Source organism: Cupressus sempervirens, chromosome 8 (genome assembly GCF_028749045.1).
Source record: "Cupressus sempervirens isolate cs-2001-9-10 chromosome 8, ASM2874904v1, whole genome shotgun sequence".
Taxonomy (NCBI): Eukaryota; Viridiplantae; Streptophyta; class Pinopsida; order Cupressales; family Cupressaceae; genus Cupressus; species Cupressus sempervirens.
Window position 1 is genome coordinate 250,948,785 of NC_143125.1, and position 17,373 is coordinate 250,966,157.

Genomic DNA, 17,373 nt, shown 5'->3' on the forward strand with positions numbered 1-17,373 from the left:
TAAGGGTTGTTTCCATGTGTCACTAGGTTGTCCTCGCGCATAGGCCTTGGACAAGGGTGCAAACCTAAGTGACAACAGTAATCTAGCTGAATGTAGCTGCTTAGAGGTCTTGAATATAGTGGAAAAATTCTGAAGTTCTAAACAATAATACATATTGCTTGTTGTCGAACCCTCAATAACACCCCTGTTCTGGTAGTAATTTTTAACACCACTTTTGACTTTCCAATGTTTAAGTTTTTAGGCATATTGTCAAACAATCATCGTTCTTAAAATTCAACCCAAATAAGATTTAAACTTTCTCCTTTCCTCTCTTTGTAGTTTTATCAAACATCTTGCATCAATACTGGTTTTAAATTTCCATAACAGAAAATGCGGTCTTTCTCACAGCTATGCAAAAAAAGAACAGTGTATTAAATCAAACACCATAATAACCTTCCCTGATGCCATAGTTTCTACACCATGAAATACTTAATTCCACACTTGATGAACTTCTAATTATGATTTAATTTGTTTCAAAGTTGTAGGTTCATTTGTTTAGTACCATTAATAACTAATTGACCATGATCTTACGGCATAGAGAATGGAAAACTATTAATATAGATGCAAAAACAATACTTAGAATTTAACGTTGTAGTAGTAGAAGAGGATCATTATATTGGAAAGTGCTAGGTAGGAATTCTTCGTACCAATTCTTTGAACAATACATTGTAAATTAGAGAAACCTACTTATATACTCAGAGACATGTTCAAATCCAACACTCTCAACAACAGGCAATCTGAAGCTAATTGATTTATTTGGAAACATTGATGCTCTATTATGTCCTTTGATACCAACAAAGTATAGATGTCCTTTCTAAGTGAACTGGTACCCATACTTTAATACTGGCTGCAATCATCCTTAAATCTTAATTCTATGCATTTGCATAAACCATAATAGACTATGTGATATTATTGAAATTGTAACACCACCAATAGATTACAAATATGTTGGAAATTAACATCAACGTCTGCAGGTTGTCCTCGAGCCCCACGCCTATCTACCCTGTCAGGTCACGAAAGGCATTCATTTTTGGTAGGTGAGAGTTTGAAATTTGAACGTTGAGAGGGAAAAGAAGAATATGATAAAATGAATGTTTCAACATTCATTCAAAAAAGAGAGAGCAAATCAAGCAGATCAGAGTGAAGTTGCAAAGCTGAGCAGAGAAGGAAGAAGGAAGGAAGTTTGTGCTTGCAATTGCACATGTTTCCTTGTTCACTCTGTAAGTTTGATGTTTGGATTTGTTCTGTTGATGCAGTGATTGCTCCAGGCACCATTGTATGCAGCCATTAGAGTTGCAGGTTTAAAGGTTTATTAAAGTTTGAAGTATTATTAGTTTAGGGTTATTTTAGGGTTTTCTGGTTGAAGCCGAATGCTCTCAGATTTTGTAATAGTTTAATGAAAGATTGAATAGAAAGCAAGCAAGCATACTTGAATCTATTGATCTTCCCTTGTATGTTGCATTTGAGAAATGTGTTCGAAAGCTTAAAGCTTTGGCTCTTTGGTTTTAATGGTGAATGCATTCACGTTGAAATATTTCCTAAATTATATTTCTTAAGTTTGAAACAGAACACTCGGCATCTATTGTTGCCGAGCATTTCCTGTTGGAGCCGAGCTCACTCGGCATCCATTGGTGCCGGGCAATTATTATGTGCCGAGCTCTTCTTGTGCCAAGCTCACTCGGCACCTCTTGCCTATTACTCGGCATCGAGCAAGTGCCGAGCTATCTGGCACTCGGCATCTTCATGTGCCGAGTAAAACTAGCACTCGACACCTTCATGTGCCGAGTAGTTTTTCAAAGTGTCGAGTATAATTTTTTGGTTTTAGGGTTGTGAGTTTAAATTTTTTAATTTGTATTTCTCACATGGTATCAGAGCCTTGAGGCCCCACATCCAAAGTGAGTTAGGGCATTTTTTTTTCTTGGGATATTTGACATGGCAGGAGGTGCAAGAAAGATATGGCAGCAACCACCATCATTTAATGGACAAAATTATGATACATTTGCAAAGAAAATGAAAACTATTATGGTTGCCAATGATTTGTGAGAGTTTTTAGTTAATGGATTCAATGATGTGACTGATCCAACTCAGTATGCTGCCCTCACAAATGCACAGAAGACTCATTTGAAAGAGTCAAGGAGGAAAGATGCAAAGGCATTAAGTCTTATTGAAGCAATAATGACAGAGACAGAGACAATTTTTTCAAAGATTGCAACAGAAAATTATGCAAAGGAAGCATGGGATATCCTTAAGACAAAATTCAAGGGGATTGATAAAGTTCGTACTGTAAAGCTACAAAATATAAGGAGGGAGTTTGAGAACCTTCAGATGAAGGAAAATGAATCAGTTGCAGACTTCAGTTCAAAGACTTCCAATGTGATTAACCAATTGAAATCAAATGGAGAAGACTATCAAGAGTAGAGGATAGTGGAAAAGATATTGAGGAGTTAACCTCATAAATATGACCATTTGGTCATGACAATAGAAGAGGCAAAAGACCTCACTACTTTGACAATGGATGAGTTGATGGGTTCTCTTCAAACCCATGAGTATAGGATCAATAGATCCACATCTTATTCTACCCAAGACCAAGAATTCAAGGCTCAGTCAAATCCAAGAGAGGGGGACAGGAAGAAATGGCTTAGGCAGAAACTCCAGAGGCAGAGGTAGAGGTAATGGAGGACAAAGAAATGCTGTAGCAGAAAGCTCAAGAAGAGCAGATGGAGCAAGTAGCTCACAAAATACTTCAAGAGGAGGTAAGAAAAACTACAACTCAAATAAGAGTAATGTAGAATGCTACTACTGTCATAAATATGGGCATTATGCAAATGAATGCTGGAAGAAGCATAAAGATCAGTTAAGACAAGAAAATGTGGCTGATGTGAATATGGAAAGTGAAAACACTGCCTTCATCATGTGTAATGTTGGTGAAGAAGGAAGCCCTGAGGTTTGGTACCTCGACAGTGGATGTAGCAACCACATGAGTGGTAATGAAACCTTGTTTTCATTCATTGACAAGAGTTTCAAATCAAAAATTAAGATGGGTAACAATGGAACCCTACCAGTTGTGGGCAAAGGATCTATTATGGTCCGCACCAAGAAAGGTGAGAAAAAGGAAATACAAAATGTGTATTTCGCCCCTGGTATGAACCAAAATTTGATGAGCATTGGTCAGCTCATTCAAAATGGATACAAAGTGGTGATGGAGAATGACATGTGTGTCATTCAAGAAAAGGATGGGAGCAAGAACCTACTTGCAGTAGTTCAAATGACAAAGAACAAAATGTTTCCCTTGAGGATAGAGACATGTTTCTCATCTCAAGTTTGTGCTGCACCTCACACACAATCAACTCTAAGGAGTGTAATTGAAGACCCCTCATGACTATGGCACCTCAGGTATGGTCATCTTGGCTATGCTGGTTTAAATTTATTGTTAAATAAAAGAATGGTAGACGGTTTGCCACGAATAGGAAATTCATGTAACAAGTGTGAGGCTTGTATTTTGGGTAAGCAACACAGGCTTCCCTTTAATTCTAAAAATTCTAGGAGGGCTAGATATCCATTAGAATTAGTGCATACTGACCTAGTCGGTCCTATGCAAGTTACTTCCATTAGGGGGAGTACTTATTTCATCACATTCATTGATGATTTCAGTCGTAGGACATGGGTGTATTTCTTAAAGAATAAATCTGAAGCATTTGATAAATTTGTAGAATTTAAGGCCCATGCTGAAAGAGAATGTGGACATTATATCAAGGTCTTAAGATCAGATAGAGGAGGGGAGTATACCTCCAATTTTTTTTATAAATTTTTGTAGGAAACATGGCATTAAGAAAGAGCTCACTGCTAGCTATACACCACAATAGATTGGAGTGGCTGAAAGAAAGAACAGGACCATTGTTGAAATGGCAAGGAGCATGATGAAAGAGAAAGTTCTCCCAACTAAATTTTGGGGAGAGGCTGTGGCAACAACAGTTTACCTAATTAATAGGTGTCCTACAAAGGCAGTCCGTGACAAAATTCCAATGGAAGCTTGGTCACAAATAAGATGGACAGTTGAACACCTAAGGGTGTTTGGATGTGTTGCATATGCACATGTGCCTAAAGAGAAAAGGCAAAAATTTGATGACAAAGGTGTGAAATGCATTTTCATAGGGTACAACCTAGAATCAAAGGCATACAGATTGTATGACCCATTGAACAACAAGATGATGCTTTCAAGAGATGTGGAATTTCTTGAAAATCAGTCTTGGTATGGTTCAATTGATGAATCACCGTGCACTTCTAGTAAAGTGTCCATTATGAGTGAAGAAGATGCCGATGAACAGAAAGAAGAAGGAGCAAATAGAAGAAAAGGCAAGTAGGTTTAGACATTTTTGAGCTCCTCTAGGCATGACCGAGTGTCAGTGCTGAGTACCAGTGAAGACCGAGCTAGTCAGCAAAGCAACAACAACGAAGATTCTAATCCCACACTCTCCTCCCTATTACCAAGAAAGACCAAGAGTCTTAGGGAGATATAACAAGATGAAAGGTATGAAGATTATGATGAGAGTGTTAATTTTGCATTATTTTCTCATAGTGATCCAATATATTTTGAGGAAGCTATTAAGGAGAAGAAATGGTGTAATGCCATGGATGAGGAAATAGATGCCATAGAAAGGAATGAGACATGGGAGCTAACTGATTTGCCTCCCAAGAAGCAAGTGATTGGAGTGAAATGGGTCTATAAGACCAAATGCAATGTTGAAGGCAAGATTGACAGACATAAGGCAAGGCTGGTAGTCAAGGGCTACAAACAGTAGTATGGAAGAGACTATGATGAGAACTATGCCCCAGTTGCAAGAATGGAAACCGTGCGTGCTGTCATAGCAATTGCAGAACAACACAAGTGGAGGGTATTTCAAATGGATGTGAAGTCCACCTTCCTAAATGGTGTATTGAAAGAAGAAGTGTATGTGGAGCAGCCACCTGGTTATAAAATTGCAGGTGAAGAGAACAAAGTATATAGATTGAAGAGAGCTCTTCATGGGCTCAAGCAAGCTCCACGGGCATGGTACAATAGGATTGACTCATATTTGATGAGAAATGGCTTTAGCAAAAGCAATGGTGAGTCCACTCTTTACATCAAGCAAACAGATGGTAATGTATTGATTGTTGTCTTGTATGTAGATGATTTAATTTTTACTAGTAATGATAAGACTCTAATTGGTGAGTTCAAAGAGGCCATGAAAAGTGAAATTGAGATGATAGACCTAGGTCTCTTGAAATACTTTCTAGGCATAGAAGTAAAACAAATGCATGATGGCATCTTCATCTCTCAAGAAAAGTATGTAGGGCAGATCTTGGAGATATTTAACATGCATAATAGTAAGGCAGCTCCCACACCAACAACAATAGGTCTAAAGTTAAGCAAGGAAGACTCTAGCAAGAGAGTGGATCCAACACTATACAAGAGTATGGTTGGAAGTCTAATGTATTTGACTGGAACTTGGCCAGACCTAATGCATGCAGTAAGTTTGATTTCCAGATTTATGGAAACACCAAAGGATTCCCCTTGGCAAGCAAGAAAAAGAATCCTAAGGTATGTGAAAGGTACCAAAGGATTTGGAATTTTGTATAATGCATAAAATGAATTCAAGTTGGTAGGTTATACTAATAGTGATTGGGCTAGAAGTTTAGATGATAGGAAGAGCACTTTTGGATACATGTTTCATATAGGATCGGGTGCAATTTCATGGGCATCCAAGAAGCAACCTATTGTTGCTCAATCTACAGCAAAGGCTGAATACATTGCAGCAAATGCAGCAGCATGTCAAGCAATTTGGCTAAGGAGGATCTTGACAGATTTGAATGAAAGGCAAGAGGATGGAACCACAATTTATTGTGACAACATCTCATCAATTGCATTGTCCAAGAATCCAGTCTTCCATGGGAGAAGCAAAAACATAAAAATCAGATATCACTTCATCAGAGAGTTGGTGGAGAATGGGGATATCAAAATGAATTTTTTGTAAGTCAGAGCAGCAGCTAGCAGATATTTTTACCAAGCCATTAGGCATTTTAAATTTTGTGCACTTAAGATAGAGTCTTGGTGTAGTTGATTTGGATCAGCAGTGATCCTTGTTTGTGAGTCTCAAGACAAAGGGGGAGTGTTGGAAATTAACGTCAATGCCTGTAGGTTGTCCTTGAGCCCCATGCCCATCTACCTTGTCAGGTCACGACAGGCACTCATTTTTGGTAGGTGAGAGTTTGAAATTTGAACGTTGAGAGGGAAAACAAGAATATGATAAAAGGAATGTTTCAACATTTATTCAAAAAAGAGAGAGTAGATCAAACAGATCAGAGTGAAGTTGCAGAGCTGAGCAGAGAAGAAAGAAGGAAGGAAGTTTGTGCCTGTAGTTGCACGTATTTCCTTGTTCACTCTGTAAGTTTGTTGTTTGGATTTGTCCCGTTGATGCAGTGATTGCTCTAGGCAACATTGTATGCAGCCATTAGAGTTGCAGGTTTAAAGGTTTATTAAAGTTTGAAGTATTATCAGTTTAGGTTTTTCTGGTTGAAGCTGAATGCTCCCAGATTTTGTAATAGTTTAATAAAAGATTGAATAGAAAGCAAGCAAGCATACTTGAATCTATTGATCTTCCCTTGTATGTTGCATTTGAGAAATGTGTTCGAAAGCTTAAAGCTTTGGCTCTTTGGTTTTAATGGTGAATGCATTCACGTTGAAATATTTCCTAAATTATATTTCTTAAGTTTGAAACAGAACACTCGGCATCTATTGTTGTCGAGCATTTCCTGTTGGAGCCAAGCTCACTCGGCATCCATTGGTGCCGAGAAATTATTGTGTGTCAAGCTCTTCTTGTGCCGAGCTCACTCGACACCTCTTGCCTGTCACTCGGCACCGAGCAAGTGCCGAGCTATCTGGCACTCGGCATCTTCATGTGCCGAGTAAAACTGGCACTTGACACCTTCATGTGCCGAGTAGTTTTTTCAAAGTGCCGAGTATAATTTTTGGGGTTTAGGGTTGTGAGTTTAAATTTTTTAATTTGTATTTCTCACAAAATATATGTTTTCAACACATACCAGTACAATACATGCTTGACACTTAGATTTCTGGCAAATTTTAAGAGAAGTAAGCTTACCCTTCAACTATCATAGGGAACAAATTTCATGCATCAAATTTAGATTAGCCCAGTGGGGCTACTTGAATTAAATAGATAATTATAATTGCTACTAGAAGAAAGTAAATAAATGGATATAAATTTCTTACAGTGCACCTGCGATTGCATTGCTGAGGAAGAAACATAAGCCTATGCTTACTCCAACCTCTGGATCGAGTGCTCTGCCAATAAGGTAATAAGGTCCACCACCTTGAATTTACAAAAGACATAAAAACTTCAATGACAAGTAAATGGTTTAAAACCATTGATATTAAATGACTAGAATGCAGTACTGTCATCCAATACAAAAACATACCCAAGGTTTGATATATTCAATGTGATTTAGAGCACACACAAATACACAACATTTACTAAATCTAATGCCTGCAACATATTGTCTTGCTAATAAACTTTAGCGAAGGTTTGTTATCAATAAATAACAAATTCCCAATATACCCAATGTGTTAAAAGCAAAATTGCAAGGAAATAGGTACAAACTACTATTTTTCAAGACCTAATATGAATATTGCTGGAGTCTGAACACAAAAGTCATATAATCTGTAAAAAAAGACTTTCATTACTTGGAAGTTTAGAATTAAATCAAAGAAAGAATGGTGTAATAATAGTAGAATGTATGGCTACCTGTGAGAAGTATCAATAAAAAGAGAGTGTATAATGTATAGCTGCTTGTATAAATTATATGTGAATGCAAGGCATATGACTTTGTTAGCTCAGGATGAATATTATAATTTTTCCTTTTTTTTTCCTATCATAAACCAGAGCATTTTATTATAGATATCTTTACATTTTTTATTGCCAGGATTGACAAAATGTGTGTAAGTTGCAAAATAACAAATTGTGAATAAATGGAGCATGTAAGAGATTTATGTTTTGAAAGTAAAATAAAGTTTGAAGATTGTCATTCATGTCATGAATTCTAGATGTGTAAAGTTGCATAGTTGCACACAAAGATAGCTTGAAAAGACTCTCTGTGTATGGTCTGCATTCATAAATATTCACATATACATAGAGATTAATGCATACACAATAAGCTTAGCTATCCCAAACTATCTATCAGAGTATGACATATGAATTCAGTGTCTTCCATCCATGAAGGACTATTAACAGAGACATGTTACCAAAAGAAAGAAAATAACACACTATTTTGCAAATATTGATTTGTTCAAAAGAGAATAGCAATACACGTACTTATAAAAGAGGCACACTTATACAACCACAAGCCAACCCACATATTGCCCACACTGTTTGACAAGAACCAATAATTAGCAAAACATTTACTAGTTTACTAACAAAAAATAGTAATATACCCATTGGAAAGTTGATTAGTTTCTACACAATATAGTGTGTAATACTCAATAAAATGTTTGTATTCTAAAACTTTGCCAGATTAAACTTAAAGATTTTTTAAAAATTGCTACTTGACCTACCAATCCTCTTATTTGTCTAATTGTGGACCTAAAATAAGCTACCTTAGCTATGATACAATTACTATCATAATGAGCATAGAAGTGAAAAATATGTAGCAAAACATGATCCATAATTGGTTTACATCGCCAATTCTAATCTTTACACCCAAAACCTGTGTTCATGCCTAGCATCTTTAAGTGGACTCTTATTCTACTACAAAATAATGAGCATTGAACAATGTCTGTTAACTACTATGCATCATTTTTCTATTTTCTGTGAAGGTGCTCTTGAGTCATGTATAGATTGTTAAATCAATAAAATGTGAAACAAAGAATGTGGATAAAATTATGAGCTTAAAGGACAGCCTTAGGAACAATGCAGCAATGTTTAATGAAAAGTACCAAACCAATAAATAATGATCCTTCCAGGGAACTTTTCTTTGCTGCTGAACATCAATATTAAATATGTAGCTTTGATATAAACAAATTTAGTCAAGCACTATACCTTTTCACACTCAGATAGCTTGTCTAATTGTATGCTAGATAGTTTTGTATTATGCTTCTGACTCTGCTTTTTCTCTGTCTTAGACCTACCTAGATTGAGATTGTTGTTTTCTCATCTAGTTGATCGTCACAGTGATGAAATCTGCTAGGAGCTGTTTGAGAACACCCAAGGCTTGCAAATTGTAGAATTAATTTAAAATCATACTTAAGATAATTATATTACAAATTGTAGAATTAATTAATTTGGAACCACAATAAAAATAAAATTGCATTGTCTTATATCCCTTGAGTTTCCTCATAAAAATGTACACATAATATTCCTACAACTTGCTATTAATGTGGTTGCGATACAACAAAATTCTAGATGATATCATCCAAATACCTTCCATGTGTGAAATAGCAAGCACTATAACAGTTTTCTTACTGATGCCTAAAGTTTATCAATAGCAATGTTCAATTAGCACAACTGGGACAAAATGTAGATCATAACGAATTTTAAATGCAATAGGAATGAAAGAAGGGTTTGCACCTAGCCTATCAAACTAATGATAGTTATTAGTTGCTGAGATTGCAATATCTTGCAAGATGTGGATTGTTACTAATGTTTTTAGAGTGGAAAATTATGAATAAATTAGGAAAACAGTAATTATTTGGCAATCTCTAACAATTTTTTCATAAAAAAATTATGGCTCTTGGACTTCAATAATTTTTGCACTAGTTATTTGTTTATTTTTCCTTGACCTAACCCTGACCAATTTTCTTCCCCAAACTTAACACTGACCCAATTTTTTCCCATTATTTAAAAAAAGAAAAACATTGGTCTTGCCAGGTTATTCACAAGAAAGATATTTGCTACTTAGATAGCTCTAGGAAGTGCCAATGCATCACTTCCCCCAGACATAGATGAGATTGTGAATATGTGTGGTGCTATTCCTCTAGTTATAAAACTAATTGGGTACAAATTAAAAAATCACCTTTCCAGTGCCTCTAAAGTTAGGGCTCTCAAGGAATTCTTCATGGAATCCATAGGAGTTGGTGGAGATGTTAGACTTGTGGTGGATGAAATATATAGGAGTTTGGACAATCTTTCAAAGGAGGCCTTTTTAGACATTGTTTTCTTTTTTGATAATAGGCCAACAAGAGAAGTCAGTGTGGTGATTGGAAAGGCCCACCTTTGGACAACTTGAATCGCTGCTATTTTTAAATATGGCTGAATGTAGGGCACTTTCTTTTTTGCCACAGAACATTGGAAATCTATCCTCTTTGCAATTTTTGTCTTTAACTGAATGCAAAGAACTGGCTGTATTACCTAAGAGCTTTGGCAATCTATGTGGTTTGAAGATTCTCAATTTGAGTGATTGTTCAAACTTATAGAGCCTTCCACAATCATTTGGGTAGATGAGTTGTTTGAAATCATTGTTTATGGATGCATGTGAGCACCTGAACAGTCTTCCTAATAATTATGGAGAGCTCAAATCATTGAAATTTCTTACCATCAAAAGTTGCAACAACTTGAAGGTACTCGATGGTGGGTTCAGATCCTTAACTTCACTTATGGCATTGAGAGCATCAGATTCTAAATCATTAGACGAAGAGGCAGTGGACATCTTAGTTGAGATAAAAGTTTATTATTTCTAGAAATAGATGGATCACAGTCACTAATTCAGAGGTGGGAAGAAATATGACAAAGCTACCCTTTGATTGTCTCCACCACTGGGGTGAGTATAAAGATAAGATTCTAATGGTTTGGCTTGAACATCACAATCTAATTTTTGGTTTGTTTAGGATCAGATGAACCATCTAATCTATCAAATTTCCACAAATCCATTAATAAGTGAAGCAATTTTTTGGATTAGACTATGTGAATAATATTTACATCAATGTTTCAAATCACACTACATGATCCATCGTTAGGATGCAAGAACACAAAGAAGGATCCATTGTTAGGATGCAAGACATCTTGATGATGGATCCTCCTTTGTGTTCATTTTCAAGATGCAAGAAAACAAAGGAGGATTCATCATTTGGATGTAAGATGCAATAACACAAAGGAGGATCCATCATTAGGATGCAAGACAACTTGATGATACATCCCGATGATGGATCCTCCTTTGTGTTCTTGCATCCTAACGATGGATCACATAGTGTGATTATTTCTCCTTTGTGTTCTTGCATCCTGATGATGGATCCTCCTCTATTTTCCTGCATCCTAATGATGGATCACGTAGTGTGATTTAAACGTTGATATAAAAATCATTCCGAATAGCTAATACAAAAACTTGCTTCACATGAAACAATCTAATCTAGAAACTTGCTTCACACGAACCCTCTAAACATGTTAGTGCTTAAAGTGTGTTGTTTAAACCTGACTGGAGCTGATGTTAGGAAATTTTTTGTTTAGTGAAAGCTTGATTGTTGAAGAGCTTAGCTTGGAAGACATTCTTTGCGATTATATTTGTTATTCTTATCTTCTAGCCTTGCATGTCTCAGATTGATGATGAGTTCCTACAAACTGTTAAGCATACACTATTTCATGGTGGAAGCAGATTTGTGGGTGTGGAGGGTGATAATGGATAATTGGTAGAATGATCTTGGTCTTATTTTGTAGAGAAAGAAGAAGTGGAAGTGAGTGTGTTGATGAAAATGTGCAATCTTTCTTTAGATTGCAACAAGCATGCTTTACAAGTAGTGAGGAAGGAACTAGAAAGGAGGATGGAGGAAAGCCATGGTAGGAAAAAGTTTGAGATAGTGTATGTGGAGGCAGGGGATTCATTAGACAAGAGTGAAGAGTATATCTGCCAAACTCTTTGGAAGCTTCTACCCAACTGCAGTTGTGCTTGCATGCCAACAAATAGTGGAACAAGAAAACTATTTGCATTTACGCTCTATAGTCTACTTAAACTTGAGTCGAGATATGCAATACAGTCTTTACATACATGTATTTTTCAATTAAGATTTTGAATGCAAACAGACTAGAAACAGGTGGAATTTCAAAGTGAATGTTTTCCAAATGATTACAAAGAGATGCTAAGAGATCAGGGAGGGGGGTTTGGGAGACTCTTCTCTATAATTGTACACTTTCGCAAAGTGGAACAGTGACTCGAGACCAACACTAGTACAAATAACACTATCACCTACTTTTACACATGATTTTCCATAAGAAATTGGAAAACAACCTCAAAAGATGTAGAACAAATTTGGGAGAGGGTGGAAGAAGTGGATGTACATTGTACTCCTTAGCAAATACAAAGGGAAAAATTCCCTGAGGGAGTGCTACATATGCCATGCAAATGAAACATGTTAGAAGACCTAAGAATCCAACTTTGCCTTACAATAATAATGAAAACAATTAATATGCTATTAAATAACTTGTGGATGATAATAAAATCTTCAATCAGAATAAATTGAGAAGAAGTTGGCTGGAATTGGAAATATTTTATTGGTAGAGATGGGCATTGCCTCACACAAGGGCCAAGTTCAAACCTTGGCTGTTTAAGAGTTCCAAACTACTTGGAAAAGGAAGGGTTTGACCTCTGACATAGTTGTTTGAAAGTCTCCAAAGGTCTTATAGTTTCCTGAGTGAAATAAATAAGGATGGTTTCCCATGCCCAGAAAAGAAAAGCTAAAGAATCAAGGAAACAAATTTTGAATGGCAATACAAAGATTACGTCAATTGCACCAAAAAAAAAAAGAAAAAAAAAAAAGAGAGCAACTTTCAAAAATAGTAAGATAACCTCCAAGGGGTTTAGCTTTATTGTTTGAAGGAGTTTTCATTGTAGATATCTAAGTTCAAAACCCAAAGGGACATCTAATATGGAACTCTAAGTTGTGATTCATGATAATTTCTAGTTAGATTTGTGACTCCTGGTCTTCCATATGTAGTTTCTATGTAGTTGCTTGAAAGAAGCTAGTACTAGTCTCTTGTTGTGCTTGAAATTGTATTGGTCTTATATTGATGCTCATATGAATGGAACATTTGTAGACAATTATAACTATAAAAGAAGATGAAGGTGACTAGTCCAGTCACTCAAAGGAAAAAGAAAAAAAGAGTGACTTTGGGAGAGAATAATGAAACTAATATAGTTGCAATATGGTGGTATTTAAAACAAAAAGAGCTTTACAAACATCAAAAAAGAAAAAATCACATGCATATATCGAGTACCAAAAATCAAGAGAGCCTAGAGATCTCCAGATGGTTGATGAATAAGACTACTATATAAGAACATCTCTACTATCACCCCTTAAATTCTAAGACAAAAAACCTAATAATCAAGCATCTATGATTATTGAGCAAAATAATAGAAAATAGATTTAGAGAGAAAAAAAGGTTCCTAATTTAAGTTGGTTTTGGCAATAAGTACCACTCAAAAGGTTTGTAGCATTACTAGATGCCTAAGTCACAAGGTTTGAAATTCATATAATTCAGATGAAGTTTGGAAAGGATAAAAATTTGCTGAAATTTGAACTTCATGGATGAAATTTGACATATCCTATGACTTAGCTACATACTTGGACAATAGCAACATGCAACAATACTCCCCTTAGACCAAAATCAATAGAAGCTACATCCATTATAGTTGGCCCAGTAAGAAACCTGACATCCATTGCAAATGTTGCAATTGAATTCCCACATGCTATGATTCTGGGTTGCAATGCCATTAATAGTCTTGTGACTAAAATAGGAAATTTGAAGCACAATATTAGTGAATCCATTCCAATAACTTAAAAGTAATTTCTATGTGACAAACTCACTGAAATCTTAATCTAGTCTTAGACGTCTACAGGGCTTAGCTAAGCCATGCTCTAGGATGTGTAGAATAACTCCTCAAAAAGAGAGATAGAGAAGGATTCAAAACATACCCAAACTGAACATGGCCATACCAAGACCAACATCAGACAATAATCTTATTGACTGCTCTAGGATGACAAGCATTTCAACTTTCCATCTACAAAAATGATTATAAAAACATGAAAATATATCAGAGATGTTTGATATTGATACAAACAACATAGATTCATTTATTCATACATTTGTATGTCATAAAAATCCTTCCACACTTCAAAAAATTGTATTCCCTTTCACTTATTCAAAAGAAATTCACATAAAGATGACATTCGATTAACATGGATCCTAATATTCACAAGTATAAGGTCATGTGCTCCATCGTAGTAGCCTATAGATTTAATTCTCTTAACTAAAAGAATTCATTATTTTGTGTACAATCCTCAAAAGTAATATTTTCCCTTGTCCACTTAATCCTATAAAAAAGGCCATGTAGCAGTAGGGGAAGAGACCCAATAATCGTTAAGGGTCTAATTATTGTGAGGGTTTCTGATAGATACTCTATAATTATCACTTTTAAAAAGTCCAAAAAAAATGATAGTATGTGTAGTAATAACCGATCACATATGTACTAATAGTTGATCATCTTTTAACTTTCTTGGTTGCTGATTTGTCCATTTGTGACACAAGTACTATTTTTTAAGTGAGCAACTATTAAGGGGTGAACATAATGGGTTTCATGCGAGTGATCACACTTTTTAACCATTTTGCATTCCACGACCTCTATAAAGAGATTTGTAAATGCCCAAATGCTGAAACCTTGGCTTTAAGCTCTTCAATCACCTAAGGAGGTCTACTAAAAAAGTTGGCATAATTTGACTTACAGTTTAGGAGATCTAGATGTACAAAGTTAGCTTGGGTGGCTATTGGGTCTCTTCCCCTATAGATAGAACTATATACAAGCTTATATATATATATATATATAATGCTGAGAGTAATCATTCTCGAGGTGTCTATTTTCATTTAATCACAAGGTTATTTTAATCACAGTTGGGATTTATGAAAATGAAAATAGGTGCCTTGAGAATGATTACTCTCGGCATTATATATATATATATATATATATATATATATATATATATATATATATATATATATATATATATATATATATATATATATATATATATATATATATATATATATATATATATATATATATATATATATATATATATATATATATATATATATATATATATAAGCTAGTGGCAATCGCGGCTCAAGGGGGAAAGTATTTTTAAATTTTTTCCTATTTTTTAAAGGTTAGTGTCAAATTATTTATTTCTTTTTAAATACAGTTGTATAAACTTACTATAAAATTGTAATAGTGTAAACTTACTATAAAATTATTCTTGAACATTTTATTTTTTTAATTCTATATATGGTGTTTATTTGCATCACTTTAGTGTAGTTTTATTTAAGCATATTGTTGCATAAAATGTTATATTGAAGAGTAGAGTTATAGTTAGGGTTAGGGTTAGAATTAAAGTTAGAGTTAGCAGTAAGATTTAAATTAGGGTTAGTGTTAGAGTTAGGGTTAGAATTAGAGTTAGGGTTGGCATTAAGATTTAAATTAGGGTTTGAGTTATGGATAGGGTTAGAGTTATGGTCAGGAATAGAGTTACACTTAGAGTCAAGGTTATTTGGGTTAGGGGTAGGGTTATTTTTTAGGATTATGGATCTTGTTAGGGTTATAGTTAGGGTTAGGTTTAGAATTAGAGTTAGAGTGAATGTTAGGATTAGGGTTAGAATTAGGGTTACAAATATAGTGAAGGTTAGAATTAGAGTTAGGGTTAGGGTTAAGGTAAGGGCAAGGGTAAGAATAAGGGTTTAGGTTACAAATATAGTTAGGGTTAGGATTAGAATTAGAGTTAGGTTTTGAGTTAGAGGTAGAGTTAGAATTGGAGCTCGAATAAGGGCTAGAGTTAGAGTTGAGATTAGGGTTATAATTAGGGTTAAAATTAGGATTAGGGTTAGGGTTTAAATTAGATTTACGATTGGAGTTAGAGAAAGGGGTAGAGAAAGGGTTAGTTTTAGGGTGATGGTTAAGCTTAGGTTTATATTTAGAGTTAGGGTTGTATATAGAGTTACATCAGGGATAAGGTTAAGGTAAGGGTTTGAGTCGGGGTTAAGGTTAGGGTTAGGGTTAGGGCTATGGTTTTCATCTATATTAAAGTAAGGGTTAAGGTTAGGGTTAGAGTTTTAAGTCAAGGTTAAGGTTAGAGTTAGGGTTAGGTTACGGTTTTAGTGAAGGTTAAACTAAGGATTAAGGTTAAGATTAGAGTCAAATTATGGTAGAGTTAGATTTACAGTTAGAGTTATATTTAGGGTTAGAGTTAGGGGTGGGATTATGGTTAGGATTAGGGTTAGGATTAGGGTTAGTGTTAGGATTAGAGTTATGGTTAAGGTTAGGATTGGAGTTAGGGTTAGGGTTAGAGATAGCCATAGAGAAAGGGTTAGGGTTAGGTTTAGGGTTAAAATATGAGTTAGCCTGGTTAGGATTATAGTTTGAGTTAGGGGTAGACAGAGCATAGGAATTATGGTTAGGATTAGGGTTAGATTTAGGGTTTGAGTTTGAGTCAGGGTTTCAGTTAGGGTTAGGGTTAGAGTTTTGAGTTAGGGTTAAGGTTAGAGTTAGGGTTACCATTACAATTAGGGTTGAAGTCCAATTACTGTAGAGTAAGATTTAGGGCTACAATTAGAGGTAGGGGTAGGGTTACAGTTATAGTTAGGTTTAGTGTTGGAGTTAGAGAAAGGGTTAGGCTTATTGTTAGGGTTACATTTATATATAAAGTTGGGTATAATATTAAAGTCCAATTATGGTAGAGTTAGATTAACAGTTAGAGTTAGGGGTAGGGTTATATATAGAGCTACATCAGGGTTAAGGTTAGGGTACGAGTTTGAGTCAGGGTTAAGGTTAGAGTTAAGGCTAGGGTTAGGGTTTTAGTCAACATTAAATTTAGGGTTAGAGTCTAATTATGGTAGAGTTAGATTTAGAGTTAGAGTTAGATTTAGGGTTAGAGTTAGGGGTAGGGGTAGGGTTAAAGTTAGGGTTACTATTAGGATTAGAGTTAGGGTTAGGTTAGGATTAGAGTTATGGTTAGGGTTAGGGTTAGAGATAGGGGTAAATAAATGGTTAGAATCAGGGTTAGGGTTAGGGTTAGGGTTAAGGTTAGGATGATAGTTAGGGCTAGGGTTAGAGTTAGGGGTAGGGGTAGGGTTAAGGTTAGGGTTAGGGTTAGGGTTAAGATTAGGATCACAGTTAGGGTTAGAGATAGGGGTAGAGAAAGGGTTAGGGTTAGGGTCAGGGTTAGGTTTAGTATTAGAATATAAGTTAGGGTTAGAGTCTAAGTTATAATTAGGGTTCTAATTTGAGTCAGGAGCATACAAAGCATTAGAATTA

General features: G+C 35.3%; 1 pseudogene; it reads right to left on the minus strand.

Annotated features, from left to right (window-relative positions):
• Positions 1–323: 323 nt before the first annotated feature.
• The window catches only part of LOC149542425 (putative auxin efflux carrier component 1d), a 28,510-nt pseudogene continuing 11,460 nt past the window's right edge, over positions 324–17,373 (minus strand).